This window comes from Squalius cephalus, assembly GCF_949319135.1.
Source record: "Squalius cephalus genome assembly, chromosome: 2".
NCBI classification, from domain to species: Eukaryota; Metazoa; Chordata; class Actinopteri; order Cypriniformes; family Leuciscidae; genus Squalius; species Squalius cephalus.
The window spans coordinates 5,718,241-5,742,164 of record NC_137123.1 but is presented as its reverse complement, the minus strand read 5'-3'; the positions used below and the strand labels follow the sequence as shown (position 1 = coordinate 5,742,164).

At 37.4% G+C, this 23,924-nt stretch overlaps 1 pseudogene across 1 annotated transcript in view; it reads left to right on the top strand.

Moving 5' to 3' along the window:
• The window catches only part of LOC307154454 (protein NLRC3-like), a 29,427-nt pseudogene extending 12,822 nt beyond the window's left edge, over positions 1-16,605 (top strand). The window contains exons 4-8 of the transcript XR_013824040.1: positions 3,488-5,371; positions 5,458-5,631; positions 13,116-13,286; positions 13,786-13,832; positions 13,907-16,605. The product of XR_013824040.1 is annotated as a protein NLRC3-like (transcript). The remainder of the gene's footprint in view (positions 1-3,487; positions 5,372-5,457; positions 5,632-13,115; positions 13,287-13,785; positions 13,833-13,906) is intronic.
• Positions 16,606-23,924: the final 7,319 nt, after the last annotated feature.

Below are 23,924 nucleotides of genomic sequence, written 5' to 3'. Positions count from 1 at the left end.
TGGACAATACAACATATAATTTTGCAAACGCACTTTTCGCATAAAATACTGTGACGCACACATGTACAATGCACCTTCATGCGAATGGAATACGCATCTCCTGCGTATGGACAGACAAACAGATAAATTTGCAAACGCACTTTTCGCATAAAATACTGTGACGCACACATGTACAATGCACCTTCATGCGAATGGAATACGCACCTGCGTATATAACATGCTTCTCACGTTCTTCAACGCGTCTTCTGCGTTGGGGACGCGCTTCTCGCGTCGGTACGCACCTTCTCGCGTACTCAATTAACGTGCTTCTCACGTCAAAACGCACCTTCTGCGTTTAGGGACAATACAACATATCATTTTGCAAACGCACTTTTCGCATAAAATACTGTGACGCACACATGTACAATGCACCCTCATGCGAATGGAATACGCATCTCCTGCGTATGGACAGACAAACAGATACTGCATGCACTTTTTTCTCAAAACCTGGAACCTACCCTCCTTTTTCCTCCCTTCTTTTATTAGTTTTAGGTTCTTTTTGGTGGGGTCTTTTGTTTAAGGCAGTCACCAACCAGGCGCTAGCTTACCAGGGGCAGCACAAAACAAATATAAGCAAAATTTGCTTACCTTATTTTTATGGCGCCTTTGTTTTGTGAGGCCTCTGCCAGCCTGCCCACCGTGGTCACCCCTCGACCCCTTGTCCCTCCTGGCTCGGCTCGACAATTATGTTGTGGCGAATTCATAGTTCTTTTTGGTTCAGGTCTCAAAGAAGTTTCTCAGAGTCGAGGTTCCAGGTCAGAAGAATTAACTTTATTGACAAGCAACAAAGTGAGAAGCCGGCTGGCCATCCGGACATCTGAAGTTACAATGGCCAGTGTTCATGTCTTATATTTTTTCTTATCGCTAGGTGCCCAATGGGCACCCTCAAATCTATCTCTTCCCCTCTGTCACGCCTGGTGACCTTGGCACAGCCAGACATGACTTCTCTATTGGTCAAACCTCACACAATGGTGCTCTGTTGGTTCAATATTTTGACACTTTGCATTGCTGATGCAAGCTGGTTATTTTCCATTCTCTCATCCTTTCTCAGACCTATTTTGTCATGCTTGTCATTTTTCATTACATCATACTTAGACATGAATCAAGGAAAATTCTCCAACATATTTTTGTCATGCTTGTCATTTTTCATTACATCATACTTAGACATGAATCAAGGAAAATTCTCCAACACTGGCGCTCCCATGAACTCTCGTCAGAGGCCCACATTGAGGAACACTAATAGTTGGATAAAGTCGTTATTTTTGTTGTTTTTCCGCACAAAAAGTATTGTCGTCGCATGATAAACTTAATGTAGTGCCACTGTAGTTACTTGGACTATTTTAACGATGTTTTAATAACTATTCTGGGCCGGTGATTTTCGGTCACACTGGAAGCCTATGGAGGAGTCAAAATTCTGTCAGATTTCATCAAAAATATCTTAATTTGTGTTCCGAAGATGAACGAAAGACTTACATGGTTGGAACAACATGAGGGTGAGTAATTACTGACAGAATTTTCATTTTTGGGTGAACTAACCCTTTAATAATGTGCTTTCCTAGATTTTACGAAATGGAAGTCACGTGACATACTTCCCTGGTCACTACTCCCTGATCGGCTGTAAGACAAAAACAAAAACAAAAAAATAAAGACTCAAAGTTTCAACTTAATACAAAAACAACAAACCACCGGGAGAAAACAAACTGTTAACTCAAAAATTGAAGGTAAACAAAGAATAATAATTAAAAAAAAAACGAGACACACCAACAACCCAGCGTTACAAAACAAAAGAATCAGCTCCCTCCTTCTTTCTCTATCGCGCTTCCGGTCTGCGTCAGACTTTTATAGGGACGCCCATTCAGGTGTAAACGTCACAATAATGATTGACGACCTTAAAACAACAACAACAACAACAACAGAACACCATATCCTCTACACATGTCACAATGTTCATTAACAAAAACAGACACATCTGTAAAAATTAACAACCTCATTTTTAAATGGTAAAAATATAAATATTCAGACTATTTGAGTTTTATTAAAATTAACCATTGGTCATCCATAATATAATATATTTAGTTAACACAGTTAAAACCACGCGTACAGCACCTCAATACCATGGTAGAATGTAACTATATGGTTTCTATGGTACTTTATATGAAAAATAGTAGCCTAAATACATTTAGTATAAATTCACAAACACTATAGCTTTATCACAAAAAAATACTGTAATTATATGTAATACATGTCTACATAATAATATGATCAAATTCTATCTGAATATCCCACATTTCTGCCACAATTCCATGGTGCAGTTAGTGTTACTACAGTAAATTCATGATAAATGATGTGATTTGTAGATTGAAAAGCTTTTTTGACTGCATCGTTGTGCACAGTGTTTCCTGCTTGTCAGCACGGTTGTGTTCTTCACTGAATTCAAGCCCTTCTCACTGGATCTCACAGCGCTGTTTAGTGGTTGTGTGACCGAGACCATTCAGCAAGTAAACACATCTGATCTAGTAAACGCTGCGCTGCTGTTTGGACTTTGAGCTGAGTGGATAAATGGTCTGTGTGGTGCGTTGATCAAATGAGTTTCGTTCCGCTTTTAGCACATAAACATTATCGAACATTTATCAAACTCTTGATATCTTTTTATCAAGGAAAATTATATTGCAGTAATTTTGTTATTATTTTGTCACCCAGCCTACTTTTAATGAAACCTGGGAGATTTCTGTCCCTTCTGCTGAAAGTTCATGCCAACAAAATATTGAAGATCCAAAATGGTCATAATGGCATCATAAAACAAATCCATATGAATCGAGTGATTTAATCCAAGTTTTGTGAAGAGATACAATCACTTTATATGATGAACAAATTTAATTTAGCCTTTAGTGAGACCCTCTTGGATCTTTAAAAAAAATTGGTGGTAATGGACTTTGAATGGAATTTCTCAGTTTTATTAAAATATCTTGATTTGTGTTTTAAAGATTAATGAAAGTAATTCATTTTTTGAATGACAGAATATTTATTTTTGAACTAACCCATTTAAAAATTGTCTAAAATGCTGTTTTGTTTGTCTTTTGTAAGAATCAGCAGGAAGAAGAGTCAGAGTTTTGAGTCTCCAGAACCCAGTGGTGTGTCTGTGAAGAGTAGCAGATCCATGGAGCAACCCCCTAGATTAAGTGATGAACCAGTGTCTTCTGATCCTCTGTTAGTATAAACATTTACTCGCTAATTTACTGTACTGCATATCAGATTTATAATGATTTAATAAACTAAATGAAAGAGCACTAAATGCACTCCAAAATATGTAACATATACACTGTACAGGGGAGCAACTTGATGAAGGGTGTAAAACTTATTTCTAATAACCAATATATTTCTGATGTCGTCAGCTGTCCTTGTGTCACTGCTATATTCCTTTTTGCTGTTATGTTATTTTCTTTTTCAGCAAGGGAAAGGAGCTGATCAGATCTGTACCGTCATCTACATCCCACTATGACACCCACATCAGGCAGGACAAAACTGAAGCAGTCCAGCAGAGACACACTCTGGAGACTGGAGAGCTGCAGAGAGTCAAAGACCAGCACAAAACCAGCATGAAGAACAAGTATGAGAGATTATTTGAGGGAATCAAACTCCAAGAGAATGACACGCTCCTGAACAGGATCTACACACAGCTCTACATCATAGAGGGAGAGAGAGAAGGAGTGAATGAAGAACATGAGGTTTTACAGATGGAGAAAACAGCCAGAACACTTCACTCACAAGACACTGCAATCGATTGTAATGACATCTTTAAAGCCTCACCTGTACTAGGATGTGAGGAGAAAGACCAAATCAAGACTGTTCTTACTAAAGGCATCGCTGGAATCGGGAAAACCGTCTCTGTGCAGAAGTTCATTCTGGACTGGGCCGAGGGAAAAGCCAATCAGGATGTAGATTTCATGTTTGTGCTTCCATTTCGAGAGCTGAACTTGATCCAAAATCATCAGTACAGTCTTCACAGACTTCTGCTGGACTTTCATCCTGAACTTCAAGATCTGGACTCAAAGATTTATGAAGAGTGTAAAGTTGTGTTCATCTTTGATGGTCTGGATGAAAGCAGAATCACACTGATGTTTTCAGACACTCAGAAAGTTTCTGATGTGACTGAGACTTCATCAGTGGGGGTGTTGATGTCAAACCTCATGAAAGGAGAGTTGCTTCCCTCTGCTCTCATCTGGATCACCTCCAGACCAGCAGCAGCCAATCAGATCCCCTCCAAATACATAAACCGTCTGACAGAGATTCAGGGATTCAATGAGTCTCGGAAGGAGGAATATTTCAGGAAGAGAATCAGTGACGAGCATCAAGCCAGCAGAATCATCTCACACATCAGAAGAGCAAGAAGCCTCAAAATCATGTGCCACATACCCGTCTTCTGCTGGATCTCATCCACTGTGCTTCAGAAGCTCCTGGAAGAAGATCTGAGTGCAGAAATCCCTCAAACTCTGACTGAAATGTACATCCACTTCCTGCTGATTCAGATAAACATGAGGAATCAGAAGTATGAAGAGAGAGATCCAGAGAAACTCATGTAGTCCAACAGAGAAGTGATTGTGAAACTTGCTGAAGTGGCTTTTAAACAGCTGATGAAGGGCCATGTGATGTTCTATGAGGAGGACCTGAGAGAGAGCGGCATAGACGTCACTGACGCCTCAGTGTATTCTGGGATTTGCACTGATATCTTTAAGGAGGAATCTGTGATTCACCAGAGGAAAGTCTACAGTTTCATTCATCTGAGCGTCCAGGAGTTTCTCGCTGCTTTCTATTTGTTTTACCTTTATGTAGTGAAAAATGTCGACCCATCTAAGTTTTTGGATGTAGTTCATTGTCTGCAAAGGGAAGCAGTAGATAAAGCCCTTGAGAGTGAGAACGGACAGCTGGATCTGTTCCTGCGGTTCCTGCTGGGTGTTTCACTGGAGTCCAATCAGAGACTCTTACAGGATCTACTGACCCACACAGAGAACAGCTCAGAGAGCATCAGGAGAACCACACAGTACATTAAAGAGAAGATCAAAGATGGACATGGACTCTCCGCTGAAAGATCCATCAATCTGTTCCTCTGTCTGCTGGAAGTCAAAGATCAGACTCTATCCAAAGAGATTCAGGAGTTTGTGAAATCAGACAAACACTCAAAGAAGAAACTCTCTCGTGCTCACTGCTCAACAATCGCCTACATGCTTCAGATGTCAGAGGAGGTGCTGGATGAGCTGGACCTCAAGAAATACAACACATCAGATGAGGGTAGAAGAAGACTGATACCAGCTGTGATCAACTGCAGAAAAGCTTTGTGAGTGTTTAATTTCTGTACATTTACAATTAACACATTTTTCTGAAGTGAAGTTATCTTCTTTTATTACATATTTTGTCCCATAGTCTTGCTGGCTGTAATCTCTTGGAGCAGTGCTGTGAGAGTCTGGCATCAGCTCTGCAATCTTCAAACTGTGTCTTGAGAGAGTTGGATCTGAGCAACAATGACCTGCAGGATTCGGGATTGAAGCTGCTCTCTGATGGACTGAAGAGCCCAAACTGTCAGCTGGAGATATTAAGGTTTGTTGTAGTAATATGTTTCCATGTCTAATCTCTAGGGCTGGGTATCATTCAAAGAATTTCGATACCGATACCTTGATTTCGATGCCAGTTCCTGAACGATACTTTTTTCTATACCAATTTTATGAAATCCATTTTAACCCTCTGGGGACCAAGCTGTTTTTGGGGTCCTTGAGATGTTCTGACATGCTCTGACATTTGTGCTTTTTTCAGTTATTTATAAACATGTTAATGGCAAAGGTGTAAATTCACTCTATATAGCACAAACAGGGCTACCATAATATGCGAGCAACGTGTATGTAGATGTTTGTATTTTTAAGAGAATAATGTTTATGCGTGGTTATTGGAAAAAAATTAAATGAAAGTTGCTGAATTAAGACCACAAAACACATATTAAATATGTGTCCACAAGACTTTTGACTAATTGATGTTGTCCCTTTGAGTTCTAGCTTCAAAATTATGTGAAAATAGTCTTGCTTTATGGTCCACAAAAAAAAAATACATTGATTTAAATGGTGTAAAACAGGTTTTGCTTGGAAAGCCAATATGCGAGGGGGAGGAGTAGTTTACACCTTAGATTACAATGTCCCACCCACTCTGCATAATGACTCTGCATAATTAGCCATTCATTCAGGTGTGACACTGACTGAGCCACAATGCAAGGACAAAAGATGTATTGAGAAGAAGACTTATATTGACCATTTCGCTTACATCTATCTTGTAAATATGTTTTGCTATTTTATTAAAAATGTTACAATAACAACAATAATTAAAATTTCAACAATATTTCAAGTGTACTCTTTCTTTGTAAAAAAGAAAAAGAAAAAAGATTATAGGCCTACATTTTATCATATGTATTCATTAGTTTGAATATAGCAAATATATATATATATATATATATATATATATATATATATATATATATATATATATATATATAATATATATATATATATATATATAATATATATAATATATATAAAAATATATAATATATATAAATAATATAGTTATATATAGTTATATATATATATATATATATATATATAACGTTAGATATGTGCAGAAATTGCTAAACAAAAGATTATTTGATGTGGCAGTATATTCTACAGTAGCCTAAAAACTGTACCCAAATCTAGTCAACAAGTGACTGACTGTAACGTTGGTTTTATGAAATATTAGGGCATATAAATGCTAATTTGCAGTTTAATACGTTGCTTATACAAATACATTTTATTTCAACATATTCCAGTCGATTTTTACTCATCTCAGTAGGCTATAGCAAAGCAGTTTATTCTTTCACACACAGACGCGCGATTCATATTTAGGCTAAACAGTCTTTACAAATATGTACCCTTCATTCATCTCACAGAAAGGCGAGTCATATTATAGAAATGCGATTCATCTTTTTGCGGTTTGCATAGGCCTACACTAACGTTATTCCATAACGTTATTCCACACTTGAGAAAAGAAAACAGCCTACCTCACTCCTCAGCGGGATCTGCTCCTCATATCAGGAGATATTGCTCCTCATATCAGCACTGTTCTGAGGAAACTTATGCCTCACTCGATTGCGACGCGCTTTGTTTACAGCTGATGTGGGGGCGTTTCACAGACTGAAATGGTTCTCAGAATTTGCATTTGAATAGCACGCGCTCTCCGGGGAGTGGTCAAATTACTTTTGAATGGCTCGTAATGAGCTCGACTGGAGTCGCTCTCTTTTTGTACAGATTACAGAAGCTGAGAATATTTGTTTTTTATATAAATTACTTCATTTAAAAGCTGCGATCTCAAGCTTTATGCCCGTGGGTCTGTTTGCCTGTTTGACTGAATTTTCGCGGAGTTATAGATCATTTTCGAACGCGTTTCAAATGGGAGTTTACTGACAGAGAGAAGGCAGAAATCGCATCATGTTAATATTTCTTTATTTGTCAAAAAGCAAAACACTTTATTTTTATTGTGAGTATACAGAAAAAAAATAGAAACTGAACAGGATCGATTGATGTATTACACGAAAATGAAAGATCAAAATTAACAGAGCATTTAGTGTTTATTTTCATTGCTAAAAAAAAAAAAAACGAGCAAAACGCGCGGGCGCGTTTTTGGTCCCCAGAGGGTTAACAAGATTACATAACACATTAGCTCAGAAAAACTTTTGTTTTATTTTTTCATTTTGACTCATGCTCCTCATGCACAAAGGAACAAAAAAAAAAGCACAAAGGAACAAAATGTTTTTTATAAAGAGCTCATGCTCACCAAAGCTGAATTTGTTTGATCAATAACAGTAAAACTTGTAATATTGTGAAATAGTATTACAATTTAAAATCTGTTATTTTATTTGAATATATTTAAAAATGTAATTTATTCTTGTGATGTCAAAGCTGAATTTTCAAAATCATTACTTCAGTGTCACATGATCCTTCAGAAATATGAAAACAGTTTGCTGCTTAATATTTTGGAAACTATGATACATTTTTTCATGATTCTTTGATGAATAAATTCAAAAGAACAGCATTTATTTGAAACAGAAATATTTTGTAACATTACACATGTTTTAAGGTCACTTTTGATCACTTTAATGCATCCTTACTGAAAAAAAATTCTGACTAACCAACACATTTTTGAACAATAATTTTGTACATTCAGTAGGTCATTATTGCAATATAAACACTGTCAGAGTGATCAACAAGGTATCTGTTCATTTACCAGTCGAAGACGGAGCAACTTTCTGCTCTTACTGTATGTTTACTCCGTGCACTGTCAAGTGCTTTATCATATTTGTCATGGTACCGGTCTTTGCAGGAATTATTTTACCGCAAAAACTGCATCGCATGCTGTTGGTATCGAGCCTGGAGAAATGTAGCCACACTTTTGATAAACTTTTCCACATCTTTAGGGTATTGTGTGTGTGTGTGTGTGTGTGTGTGTGTGTGTGTGTGTGTGTGTGTGCGCTCGTGTCTCATATGACTATGTGCTCGGAGAGTTTGTGTGTGTGTGCTCGCGTCTCATTGAGTATGTGCGCAAGTTTGTGTGTGTGCTCGCGTCTCATTAATTATGTGCGCGAGTTTGTGTGTGTGTGCTCGTGTCTCATATGTGCGTGGAGAGTTTGTGTGCGCGCGCGTCTCATATGAGTATGTGCGCCTAGAGTTCCGCGCATCTCTTGTGTGTAGAGTTTGCGTGTATTTGCAAGAGTGACTTTAGGTGTGTCATTGTGCATTTCATATGTATTTATTTGAGCATTCAGCAGTATACAAGTTTGTGTGACTACTTAGTATACTGTATGTGTATGCAAGTGTTTCATATATGTGTGCGTGAAGGAAGTTTGATTTAAGCCCTAGACGGCGCCTCATATTAGGGGGTTGGGATGCTTACACACTTCACGTGAGCCACGTCTCTGGTCATAACCGCGTAAACTATTGTTTTTAGTGCTTATTGGCTCACTGACGTTGACGAGTTAACCCCTTAGTAATCGAAATCTGGTACCGAACAAGAAGTCATTTTTCGATACTCAATAGAATCTAAGCAATTCTATCGGTACCTTTAAGGTGGTATTGGCGATTTCAGGCCCAAACATAAATGATCACATTCATCTTCCTAACGATCTGCTAGCTGCCCGCCCCATAAGCATGCTGTCAAAAAAACGCGTCTCTGTAGGCAGCCTAGGCTCTGAGATCTGCACACAAAAACAAATGGTTTCACCAACCACTCAACCAAAATAAATAGTGTTCCAGCCAATCACCGACAGGGGTGGGTGTTGTGAGGTTTTGCCCTCGTGCACGGTTGCCTATGACGGCTGCACGTGAAAACCTTACAACACCCACCCCTGTCGGTGATTGGTTGGAACACTATTTATTTTGGTTTTGAGTGGTGGTAAAAGCTATAGTTTTTTGTGTGCAGATCTCAGAGCCTAGGCTGCCTACAGAGACGCGTTTTTTTTTTTTTTACATGCTTATGGGGCGGGCAGCTAGCGGTTTGTTAGGAAAGATAAGATGAATATGATCATTTATTTTTGGGCCTGAAATCACTGATACAACCTTTAAAATGATCGTACTCAATACACAGCCCTACTAATCTCTGATTAATTCCTGATGGAGGTGTTTAGTAATAAAGCTTTACATGTCTAATATCTGTTGAAGTCTAAAACAGATGCTTAGTCTTAGGAGCAAGCTGATCATGAGGCAGCTTTCCTCATGATCAGCTTGGATGTTAACTGCTCTACCTCATAGTTGGCTGCTGTTAAAGCAACACTAAGGAACATTTTTTACCTTAAAATAATGGTTCCAAAATCGTATCAGTGTTTCATCAAGTCGTAAAAGGGTGAAAGGCACTTCTAGATTCGCTTTGCAGCCCTATATCTGCTATAACCACACTATGCAAGTTTTCCAAACCTGGTCGCTTTTCTGTAGTTCGAATGAGACAAGAAAACTACAAATTTGACTTGCTTTACGTCAACCGTTACAATAGTGATTATTTAGTTTTTCTTCGTTTCTGATGTGGCAATACATCATAATTTCATGAAATCATGCAACATACTCTACCTTGTCTGTGGACATCGTTCATTCCAAAGCTGGTGCTAGATGAACAGTGAGCGTGCGTGCGACAGTAGGCTGTGGATGGCGAAATTATTTACGACAGCAGTAATGGACAATTCCGTTTCCAACCTGTAGGGCGACCGAAGAGGAAAACTTCCTTAGTGTTGCTTTAACACCTAATTGTTTGCAGAAATATTTTCAAACACAAAAAGCGCACTGTGATCCTTTATTGAAGACTTCCATAATGGTGATGCATAAATTGGGGTTGTTAAAAATACAGGCCATGAGGAATCTAATCCAAACCAACCAAAGTCTGGCATGATATAAAGAGTTAGGTAATATATGATGAAATACATTAATAAGTTATTATGTTGGTAAAATATGCTATTTTTTTATTTTTAAGTGAACATATGCATAACTTGAAGCAGTAGCACCAGTATGTAGAAAGCAAGAAAAATAGGCTATGTGCTGTGAACTGTTGTTGATTGAGCTATTAGATATAAAATGCTTTCTGTAAGCACTGTAATTACTCTGATTGGTGCATCTCACTTCAAGGTCACTGTCGGCATTTCTTTTAATGCTTCAATAGAATTAGGCTTAAAACACTTTTACCCTGAAACTTTTCAACAAAACTTATACACACCTATCAGACTTCATTAAAATAGACCAGAACACATCCATGGCCACCCTGAAAGTACAGCAAATATACTTTTAGGGAAGTGATCACTAGGGATGGGCATTCGATTAAATTTTCTTAGTCGATCGTCGGGAGAATTAACGATCGACTATCGATTAATCATTAATATTTTTATATTGAAATTCATTATTTCTTTAACTTTTTATAAATTAAAAATGCAATGAAAATACAAAAATACAGTTTGTTTGTCCTCGATGAGATCTTTATTACAAGAAGATCAACTTGTGGCAGTGAAACTGGACGTTTGGTAAACTTGAAGATATGCCCTGCGGTGCTCTAAAACAGCGGATCCTGCAGCTGCGAGCCGGCGTTCTTAAACAGAGACCCATGGCCACTTCATCCGTTTTCTGTGATCGGATAGCTATCCGATCGTGAAAAGACCAAATGTAAATGCCCTCCGAAACGCATTCGAGACGGATTTAAACCCGATCGCTCAAACCACTTCAGGAGGAGATCTGTGCCGCATTCCAGACGAAACTGGACAAGAGTAAATGCATCTGGTTGTTGAAACCACATATGTAAATTTGACTTATCCCAAAAATGCTAAGAAATAAACGTGTGAGAGCGTGTTATAGGCTATATGTCATGTTAAAGCCAGATATGACGACGCTACTTCAACACGCATCACCACAGATGAGCATCTATTCATCAAGCCAACGTGCAAACTATCGCAAATCAAAGTGAAAGTCATTCATCAACACACAATCATCTTCATTAAAAGTAAAGAACCGAAATGATCTTACCAGGGCTGTTGCCGCAATATCTTGTTGCGGTCTTTGATTTAGAAATTTTCGCTGATGATCAATAAAATGCAGCTCATATCAGTTGCTTTCGGTGACGTGCAACAATTTAAATATGCATATAGCGCGGGAATTCAAGATCGGATTTATATCCGTTTTGCAAAAACACATTTATGTGACCAGGTGTAAATGGAATCGTTTTGATAAATCAGATAGCTATCCGATCTGAGAAAACACATGAAGTTCCCATAGAACTTCTGCACCAGTCTACTGATTTCTGTTGAGAAAGATAAGCATGTTGACATGATCTGGGATCAGATGCGACCGCAAGCCAGTCCAGCCGCCGAAAACACCCGCTCTGAGGGGACTGACGTTGCCGGGATGCACAGGTACCTCCGCGCTAAAATGAATTCCATTGCTTCAAGACTCACACTACGCAACGCAACCTGCATTAGTTTAATCGATAACAAATAAACGTGATCGACGAAATTCTTAACGATCAATTATCGATCGTCGATTAATAATGCCCATCCCTAGTGATCACAATGTGTCAGTGTTTATGCCTGGCTTTTAATATGGTCAAGATCTGAACATAGAGAACACACTCTAATGCCAGGTGTAAAGAGAGCCTTGGAGTGACTTTATTGCACAGTTTGGTAATAAATGGGTGAAGTTTACATTTACTCATTTACTTTTATATTAAGTGATTCGCAGATGAGGAATACAACATCACCTTCACTTTGCCAGCAGCCATATCACCCTGTAGCCCAAGACTGGTTGCCCACAGAAGCTAAGCAGGGCTGAGCCTGGTTAGCCTGGTCTACCTGGATGGGAGACCTCCTGAGAAAAACCAGGTTGCTGCTGGAAGAGGTGTTAGTGAGGCCAGTTGGGGGCGCTCACCCTGTGGTCTGTGTGGGTCCTAACGCCCCAGTATAGTGATGGGGACACTGTACTGTCAAAGAGCACCGTCCTTCGGATGAGACGTTAAACCGAGGTCCTGACTTTCTGTGATCATTAAAAATCCTAGGATGTCCTTCGAAAAAGAGTAGGGGTGTAACCCCGGCATCCTGGACAGATTTGCCCATTGGCCCCTGTCCATCATGGCCACCTAATCCCCATATACTGATTGGCTTCATCACTGTCTCCTCTCCACCAATAAGCTGATGTGTGGTGTGTGTTCTGGCGCAGTATGGCTGCCGTCCCATCATCCAAGTGGATGCTGCACATTGGTGGTGGTTGAGGAGATTCCTTCTTCCATGTAAAGCGCTTTGAGGACCCAGAAAAGTGCTTTATAAATGTAACAAATTAATTATTAATTCATGTTTTTTCTAACATGTATGACTTTATTGCTTCTGTGCAAAACAAAAAGATAAAAACTGCAAAATGTTCAAGCTGCTATTTTCTTTTTAATATTAATGGACAATGACCAGTGGCTGAAAAAATAAACACACACACACACACACACACACACACACACACACACACACACACACACTCACTCTTCTTTCTCTGTAGGTTGTCTGGCTGTATGGTGACAGAGGAAGGCTGTGGTTATGTGTCTTCAGCTCTGAGTTCAAACCCCTCACACCTGAGAGAGCTGGATCTGAGCTACAATCACCCAGGACAATCTGGAGTTCAGCTGTTTAACAAACTAAAGGATCCAAACTGTTCTCTGCAGATACTCAAGTATGTGGGGCAGTGTGTGATGGGGTCATCTAATCTTTTGTTAAGAAATTGTTTTTATGTTCTTGTGTATCATGAATTTTTTAACCTTGCCTTTTCTGACAAAATGTAGCAGAATCCATAAAAATCACTTAAGAAAAAGATAGCATATATCAACATTGCTCAAATCAAGACATTAAATATATTAAGACAAATTTATTTTTTTTATTTTTGAAATGGGGCATTTTACATTGAAAGGCAGACTACTAAGATTTAAACCTGAGCCTAATGATCAAAGGGTTAAATGTTTAAATCACAATTTGCACATTACTCTTACCACTTTGTTGTGGTCTATCAGGTTCAAATGCAGTATTTAATCATCTTTCCTTAAACCACTGTGATGCTGTATCTATTTTACACAACAGTTAAAATATTTAATTGGAAATTAGTTATCAGTTATTTTTTTTTTTACATTTTTTTTTTTTTTTTTTTTTTTTTTTTTTATGTTTTTGTCTCTGTTCAGTTTGGAACATGGAGGAAATTTCAGGATCACACCAGGACTGCGGAAATGTGAGTCCTCAAACATGCATACACCTATGCATATTTAATGCCATAGCTCTTCTGATCTGTCTTTCTGTGTTCAGATGCTTGTGATCTCACTCTGGATCCAAACACAGCACACACTCGTCTCTCTCTGTCAGAAGGGAACAAAAAAACAGCATGTGAGCGAGAGCCTCAGCTGTATCCTGATCATCCAGAGAGATTTGAGAACTGTGAGCAGGTTCTGTGTCGAGAGAGTCTGACTGGACACCATTACTGGGAGATTAAATGGACTGGATGGGGTCATGTAGCAGTGGCATATAAAGGAATCAGCAGGAAAGGAGGGAGTGACTGTCGGTTTGGACTCAATGACAAGGCCTGGAATATTTACTGTTGTGATACGATTTACTCTGCCTGGCATGATAATAAGAGCATAAACATTCCTCGCCCTTCATCCTCTAACAGAGTAGGAGTGTATCTGGACTGGTCTGTCGGCACTCTGTCCTTCTACAGCGTCTCTGACACACACACACTCACACACTTACACACATTTAACACCACATTCACTGAACCGCTCTATGCTGGATTTTTGGTTTATCGTGATTCTTCAGTGTCTCTGTGTCAGATTTAACAAACTCGTGTAAGGAACCTTAAAGACATAAATGAAAGGCCATTTCTTCAGAGCAAAAAATGAAAATCTAATTGTGACTTTAAATATTAGAACTGTGACTATTTCATGCAATTTCAAGTTTAAGACCTTGTGTGCCAGAGGAACAAGCGTGCAGACATTTAGAATTTTGTCTATGAACTTAATTTTGTGCAGTAGCTCACTATATTTCTATAGCATCGCTGTCAAAGAGTAATTATCTGCTGAAGTGAACTTACTTATTGTAGAGGTAATGAAAGTTATAATGAGCATTCTAATGTTTGAAGCAGATGTCATAACAAATATCAGTAGATGGTGAAGTTTTTAAAACGAGCGTTTCATTCATAAACCCATAGGATCTTACCTTACCTGGCTAACTATAGATTCCTGCACACTCACAAATCCTTACATATAACAACAAAATATAAACTCAATGTAAATAAGAGATTCATTGTTGAGTGTAGACAGCTTCATAGATTATAACGGGAGTTTTTGTAAGAGTCCCAAATACTTAAAGGGGTCATTGAATGTCCATTTTCCACAAGTTGTTATGATTCTTTAGGGTCTTCATGTAAAGTTTGTAACATACTTTGGTTAAAATTCCTCAATGGTTGTGTAAAACAACACCCTTTTTACCTCCTCAAAAACAGTTCTGTTCACAGCAACCCGTTTCGGTGCATGTCTCTTTAAATGATAATGAGAAACTGCTCACCCCTCTTCCATGGGGGGTGTCATGGCAACCTGCCTTGGCGGACAGTACACAAATGGCTGAGGGCGGAAATATGCATAGGAAATATGCTAACATGGGACAGTCCGTCAGCGGTCATGGGCGGAGCATGAGCAATATGACATCATATTGCTCAGAAAATCCAAATGGCTTGATTATTGAGAGTGTTTAGACTTTTTGAGGATCAAAAAAAAAGGAGTGAAAGTGAATTTTGTATCTGATGACCCCATGCAGTACTGAATCCAATCTGGAAAAGTATGGAATTTTGAAATGAAAAATGTTAGGAACCCTGAAGGATATAAACTCTCACTGTGAGATGTAAATCCAGATTTTGAGGTCTAGAGTTAGCATTTTATGAGATCTAGAGTCACAATTATGTTGCAATTACTTTTTATTTTTTGAATAGTTGTAAATACAATTCTGTTTTGCATCTATTAAATACAAGGTTTTACTAGTAAGAATGCAAATGTAGAGATCTGTAATTGCAATTCTTACTTGTAGTGGGGCGGCCGTAGCCTAAAGGTTACCATATTTATTAGCCTTCAAGTCACTTTCACTTCATTATGTGAAAATGAGTAACACATTACATTAAGAATTATTCAGCTTGCTATAGATATAATTGGTTAAATTATCTGTAATTTTGCTTATATGAATGAGTTACTTATAGTTATAGTTAACATAGTTATATGTGAAGATGCACGCAGCATTCATAATAAGCAGTTCTGATCTCACAGATTAATGCTTCTTAAACGTACCAATAGACAGGAGAGGTTCATTCATATGAGGTAGTCAAGCTGCTTTATATTGTATGTATTATTTAAGTGTTCAATGAACATTTCATAACCTTTGAGATCTTTTGCCGTCCCATTTTTTTGTCAGCCCTTCTCTGAATGGAGGGTCTGACTGCAGGTCACACGTTTAGGGTTTTGTCTGTTATTGTGTGTGAATTTGTAGAAACACTTCATTTGGTGTGTTCTTATAAAAGCTACACTATATGTCATCACTGTTTCAGAGGATCCACATGTTCAGTTTCAGACTGCTGGATTTTCACGAACTGTTACTGTTTATTCAATGTATTTTCTCTCTGTTCAATATGTTATGATGATAAAATCATCTCTTAATGATTGCTATTATAATAACTGTAATGCCAATGTCTTGCAGCACTAAAATTATGCATTCTAGAGTGTTTTGTTATAATGTTTGGCTCACACTGTGTTTAACCCTCTGGGGACCAAAAACGCGCCCGCGCAAACACAAAACACAAAATGCTCTGTTAATTTTGATCTTTCATTTTCGTGTAATACATCAATCGATCCTGTTCAGTTTCTATTTTTTTTTCTGTATACTCACAATAAAAATAAAGTGTTTTGCTTTTTGACAAATAAAGAAAAATTAACATGATTCGATTTCTGCCTTCTCTCTGTCAGTAAACTCCCATTTGAAACGCGTTCGAAAATGATCTATAACTCCGCGAAAATTCAGTCAAACAGGCAAACAGACCCACGGGCATAAAGCTTGAGATCGCATCTTTTAAATGAAGTAATTTATATAAAAAACAAATATTCTCAGCTTCTGTAATCTGTATAAAAATAGAGCGATTCCAGTCGAGCTCATTACGAGCTCATTCAAAAGTAATGTGACCACTCCCCGGAGAGCGAGTGCTATTCAAATGCAAATTCTGAGAACCATTTCAGACCTGTGAAACGCCCACATCAGCTGTAAACAAAGCGCCGCGAGTGAGGCATAATATAACCTACCTTATGGAGAAAAGTTTCCTCAGAACAGTGCTGATATGAGGAGCAATAGATCCTGCTGAGGAGTGAGGTAGGGCTGTTATCTTTTCTCAAGTGTTAATGTGGAATAACGTTATGGAATAACGTTAGTGTAGGCCTATGTAAACCGCAAAAAGATGAATCGCGTTTCTATAATATGAAACGCGTTTCTGTGAGATGAATGAAGGGTACATATTTGTGAAGACTGTTTAGCCTAAATATGAATCGTGCGACTGTGTGTGAAACTGCTTTGCTATAGCCTACTGAGATGAGTAAAAATCGACTGAAATATGTTGAAATAAAATGTATTTGTATAAGCAACGTATTAAACTGCAAATTAACATTTATATGCCCTAATATTTCATAAAAACAACGTTACAGTCAGGCGAAGTATGAAAGACAACATTTTGTTGACTAGATTTGGGTACAGTTTTTACTGTAGAATATACTGCCACATCAAATAAGCTTTTGTTTAGCAATTTCTGCTCATATATATATATATATATATATATATATATATATATATATATATATATATATAAAATACTATTTTTGTCAAAAATAAAGTCATAGACTAAGATGTTAGATGTTCCAATGTTGGCTATATTCAAACTAATGAATACATATGATAAAATGTAGGCCTATAATCTTTTTTTTTTTTTACAAAGAAAGAGTACACTTGAAATATTGTTGAAATTGTAATTATTGTTGTAATTGTAACCTTTTTAATAAAATAGCAAAACATATTTACAAGATAGATGTAAGCGAAATCTTAAATGGTCAATATAAGTCTTCTTCTAAATATATCTTTTGTCCTTGCATTGTGGCTCAGTCAGTGTCACACCTGAATGAATGGCTCATTACACATAATGGGTGGGACCACTCCGCCCCCCTAGCATATTGGCTTTCCAAGCAAAACCTGTTTTACACCATTTAAATCAATGTATTTTTTTTTTGTGAACGATAAAGCAAGACTATTTTCACATAATTTTGAAGCCAGAACTGGAAGCGACAACATCCATTAGTCAAAAGTCTTGTGGACACATATTTAGTATGTGTTTTGTGGTCTTATTTCAGCAACTTTCATTTTTATTTTTTCCAATAACCACGCATAAACATTATTTTCTTAAAAATACAAACATCTACATACACGTTGCTCGCAGATTATGGTAGCCCTGTTTGTGCTATATAGAGTGAATTTACACCTTATTAACATGTTTATAAATAACTGAAAAAAGCACAAATGTCAAAAACACCTTGGTCCTTAGAAGGTTAACAAATTTTTTTTGAAAAATGATGATAGTTAACTACAATTCTGAGCAATTCATATTTTTGGTTTTGAGTTGTTGCTACCTTGACATGTTACATTTTATATCTATTGGTTTATATTTAGTTTTCCCTGTGCTGTGTATTTTGTGGTTGCAAAGACACACTCTGACTTCACAAAATACATTATACAAATAGTAATGGGATGAGCTAAATTTGGTGTGTGTGTGTGTGTGTTTAATGTTTTCCACTGGTACATATGTAACCAGGATGTATACACTAAAGCACAGGTTTCCAAGACTTAAAAAAATGTGTTGCCAGAATAATTTAAGATAAATAGTTACGTAAAAAAAAAAAAAAAAAATTGTTTTCATAAAATCATTGTCTGTCACATTTCAGTTTGTTTGGACTTTCTGTTTCTATTTGATCAGTACCTGTGTTCACTATATAAAATAAATACAAATATGCAAAATATATTTGTTATGATTCCAGTCTGTGTTCCCCTGTCTTGTCCCTTGCCATCCCACCCAACACGTTTATCTCACAGTGATCTCTCCATATGACCACAATGTGAGTTCACAGTGAGCTAAAAGTGTAACCGCACTGTGCACTCACTGTGTGCTCATATTATGGACACTAGGGCTGGGCGATTTAAATCGCGATATTGTTATGCGCATCTCGTCAGTAAAGCCGGTTCCTTGATTAGTAGTAAATCTCCATCACCTGCTTTCAGATGAAGCGGCATTTAGGGCTGAGGAGATAATTAACTGATTAATTTAGTGATGATTGAGCATTATTGAAGACACCTGATGTTAACAAGCAGAATCACTGAAGAAGAAAATCACAAATTGTAAGTTACCATTAAGGTGATGGGTGTTTGCTTTAGTTGGGCTCTAGACCATTATATGTTTACTTTAACATTTACTGTTGTTTGTCTGCTGTTATTGATTTATAACAGTTACATGAACAAAGTAAAATGTTTATTATAGTGTTGGTTATGTTTTGACATAATCATGCTGTGATCTGAAAAAGGAAACTTATTGAGATAGTTTGGTTTAACTTAGCAGCAGTTTACTGATTCTTCAGCCTATGATTATCAATTCTTTACTTATAATTCAAAATATTTAATAAACATTTTTCTGATCAATAGACATTCAGATAAATTCATTTAAAACACAGACATCAATAATCAGCCTGTGAATCTCAACACTGGTGACAATTATAAAGCATGTTGCAGTGGCTGCCACCAATCACAACTCATTAATGGCTCCCATCATGCATTGCGGTATGAATAAATTATGATCTGAATTGTCTATGTAATTTACTTTTCCTAATTGAATATTCTGCTCCTCACCATTGTTGAGATGCATAGACTGAATCTTGACATCTGTGTGTGCCTAAAAGAATGATTTTTTTTTTTTTTTTTTACAACTTTTAAGAAATCCTTTATATTATATAAAACAATTCTGGCCATTTATGCAGATTCACTAACCAACAACATAAATCAAAGTCAGAAAGAAGGATTTTAATGAGTTCAGTGATCAAGTTCAAATGATGATTGTCATAACATAATCAACATCATCAGATCACTTTATTCTTTGTTCAACTGGTGATTATAATTCAGAAACAACAGCCAAACAAAATCTAAAGTTAATAATATATGGGTCAAGAGCCCAACTAAAGCAACCATTGATCATCATAACGGTAACTTACAATTTGAGATTTTCTCCTTCAGTGATTCTGCTTGTTAACATCAGGTGACTTCAATAATGTTCAATCATCACAAAATTAATCACTTAATTATATCTCATTAACTTCGACACTCTTGAGTGTGGACTCATACTCTCCCAGGAGTGTTCATTTAACACTGGAGTTGTTGCTGTGTACAAAGAGCCGTAGTTAACTGACAAGCTGAGCCATATCGCATTAATTATCGCTGGCGATACGTCCGCGATATTAGTGCGATATGGCTCAGCTTGTCAGTTAACTACAGCTCTTTGTAGTCAATGCCGCTCCATCTGAAAGCAGGTGATGGTGATTTACTACTAATCAAGGAACCGGCTTTACTAACGAGATGCGCATAACAATATCGCGATTTAAAGCGCTCAGCCCTAAGACCAAAGAGCCCAACTACAGCAAACACTGACCTCTACAATGGTGACCAAACTCTTCAAACAAACTTCAACATGTAAACCTCTTAAACATAATTTCTAAACATCGAAACTTCCCGCTATAACTGTCTAAGAATGTTAGGGGGGATAATGTTCTATCAATGTCATCACTAAACATGTTTGAAATGTTTATAGAGAGTGTTATCCTACCTTTTAGGAGAACATTCTGGTTACAAAAATAAAATTAACTACAGAAAATATTACAAGAATATAACATAATGCTCTCAAAACATTCATAGAACAATAACATTTCTAGCTGGGATGAGCTCATATTGTGGTCATAGTTTGAGCACACAGTGAGAGCGCTGTGCGGTTACACTTTTAGAACACTGTGAACTCAGATTGCAGACGTTGTGACCACATGGTGACATCACTGTGAGATCATAGTGTTGACTGGGATGTTTAGCAGTTCCCCGGTATGATTGTCTATTAGGCTGCATTTACACTGCAGGTCTTGATGCCCAAATCCGATTTGCTGACTATATCCGATTTTTTTGACGACCCGCTTACATCATCTTTTAAAAGTGACCCGTATCCGATTTTTGCATTTACATTATATACTGCCGAAACTACCAAATGTAGAAGTTCTGACCCGGAAAAGGAAGTAAAACAGCACGAAATGCAATGGATGAAGATGCAAATACAATTATCCATTGTTTTGCTTTCCATAATATTTTGAAAAGTCAGCAAAAAAGTCAGCAAAACATTGGTCTCGTACGGTGGAGAAAAAAGAGGAGAGCCCTTGTTGAACCTCCATCGCGCCTATAATAAGTCATGTGATCTCAGTTGGTGGTGTCCACCTGAGTTGACGTCACTTTTTTTAATGACGTATGACTCGCATTTACTGGGGAATATCCGATTTGTCTGCTTACATGGCACACGCAAATGCATGTATCCGATTCATATCCGATTTATTACCACATATGAGTGAGGCCTGAATCCGATCTGAGAAAATCGGAATCCATGCGTTTTTTTCCTGCTTACACGTTCACCGTTCATATCCGATCTGTGCCACATGAGAGGAAAAAAATCAGAATTGGGTCACTTGAACCATGCAGTGTAAATGGGGCCTTAGTCTCCCCAGGTGTCTCTGATCCCCCTTGTTATCTTGTTCAGCTTGTTTGCCTGTGTAAGTCCTGTGTCTAGTTCAGTCTTTGTTGAGTTCTTGATGTTGTATGTTGGTTGGTCTGTTCCTGAGTCCTGTTCCCTACTCTGAGTCTGATTTTGTCAAGTTTTGAGTTTATTTAATAAAGTGTGCTGCATGTGGATTCTGCTTCCTCCTATGCTTCTATTTGACTTAAATTATGCATTTAAAAAAAAAAAGTAACCTATTAACAAAACGAAAGAAAAAACTGTGACAGTGTGCTGTTGAGTTTGGTTCATTTGTGTGAGGCGCGGAGCTCCACAAACAAGTTGATGGAAAGGAAACCGAGACAACAGAAATCACATCCTGTTTGTTTTCTGTATTTTTTTAAAAGCACTATGATCTCTTTTATTGTGAGTGTACACAAATAAAAGTAAACACAGTTTACAGTTTGTAGTTTCAAATGCTGTCCTACTCTTTTCTTTGACTAAAATGACATGTTGAGCATGTTTTTGTATTCTCTGTTCGATTGCGCCAGCGCCTCATGCACACACAATATATTACAGCGTTGCAAACTTGACATCGCAGCCTGTTCATTATCAAAATAAAATAGTCAACCTAATATATAAAAATTACACTGCTCAGTTTAAATAGTCAGTAGTACAATTTGTGCAATTCAGCGTAAGCACAAGCGTAATGCACAATTGAATTGAATGCACAATTCAAGCGTAATGCACTTTGAGGTGTTAAAAAATATGATTTGTTCCATTGATATTGGAATGCAAGTGATGCAAGCCTATAATAAATAGTAGTTAAGCATCCAAATACACAGAGAATTTGGAAACATTTGAATTCGAATGAGAGAGTAATGCTATGTGAGCCCAACGTCAGTTTCAGTTTCGCTTTACATGATTTCGTTTTTGGCTTGTTTATAGTTACTAATATTTTTTTCATTCTTGTTCTATTCTGAATACAATTTCATTAAATTTAAAGATTTTATTGTGGAGTGAATTGAACTAAATTAGCCTTTAGCTATGTTTGTAGTGTTTATAACGTTTGTAGTAGGCCAACAATATAAAATGTTGCTTTATTTTCCGGTATTATGCAATAAATATATAATGCAATAAAATGCCACTTCTACGTGACTTACCTCTCTCAAAAAAATTCAATAATATTTGTAGTGTATTTTTTAAGCAGCAAATTAACGGTTAACTGTTAAATTAGCATCCCTGTATATATAGCTAGATCAAATTATTGCAGAATCAACTTTGCGTTGCTATTCAGGGTTCAGCTACGTGCACTTGCATCATCCAGAAATTATGAATTAAGAAAAAAAAAATATATTAAGAAAAGTGCTGAGCTGGATTGTTTGCCATCTAGTGATTTAAAAGGAGAATAAAGTCAAATGCGTCTTTCAGTCAGAACACTTTAGCGACTTCCTAGTAACAGCCAAAACAACCACTCAGAATGCCTTAGTAATGACAAAGCAGCCACCTAGGCATTTCATAGCCAGTGTTGGGTATAGTTACTTTGGAAAGTAGTTAATTAGGTTACAACGTTACCATCAATTAAAAGTAATCAGTTACGTTACAGCGTTATCTATTCATAAAAGTAACGCGTTAGAGTACTCATGCGTTACCAAAAATTAAAAGCCGTTTGCAGCGGCTCACACATGACAGACACAGCCCCCGGCCCCTTTAAATGCACCTAGAAGTGACAATGAATAACGTCAGTCATCCGACTAAATTAACACTGCAGGATAACAATAACAGGAGGGGTGGTGTACAATAACAATAACAATGGGGGTGGTGTGGCGCAATGGATAAGACACATGCCTTTGGTGTGAGAGACCCGGGTTCGAATCCACTGTGAGACACCAATGTGTCCCTGAGCAAGACACTTAACCCCTAGTTGCTCCAGAGGCGTGCGACCTCTGACATATATATAGCAATTGTAAGTCGCTTTGGATAAAAGCGTCAGCTAAATGAATAAATGTAAATGTAAACAGGAAAGACAGTCAGCAATAGGCTATTATTCCACATGGCGTTTTATTTATATATTATCACAGAACATATTAATCAAAATTCGCACCTACAGCCCGGGTAGCCTAGGCTAGGCTACTGTATATGAGCACCATACAAGATAACTCCTGATTTTTTCTTTAACTCTAATGCAGTTATCAAAGTGCATCAAGTGTGCTTACTTGTAAACACAAACTGAGGTAAACAGGCTTGCAGATTTAAATCCATTTAGAAATGAACAACCAGTCAACGATCTAACAGAAATTAACAGCTGCCTGTCAAACAAAAATGATTACAAACCGAATTAAATTTTTGGCGGTCGACAGAAGCTTTTCACCAACGCAGAGTGTGCATTTTACCGTTATGTTCTTTTCCTTTTCGTTGACAAATTGAAAATCATGTGCGTACTTCCATAATCCAAACGCTGTCCTCTCT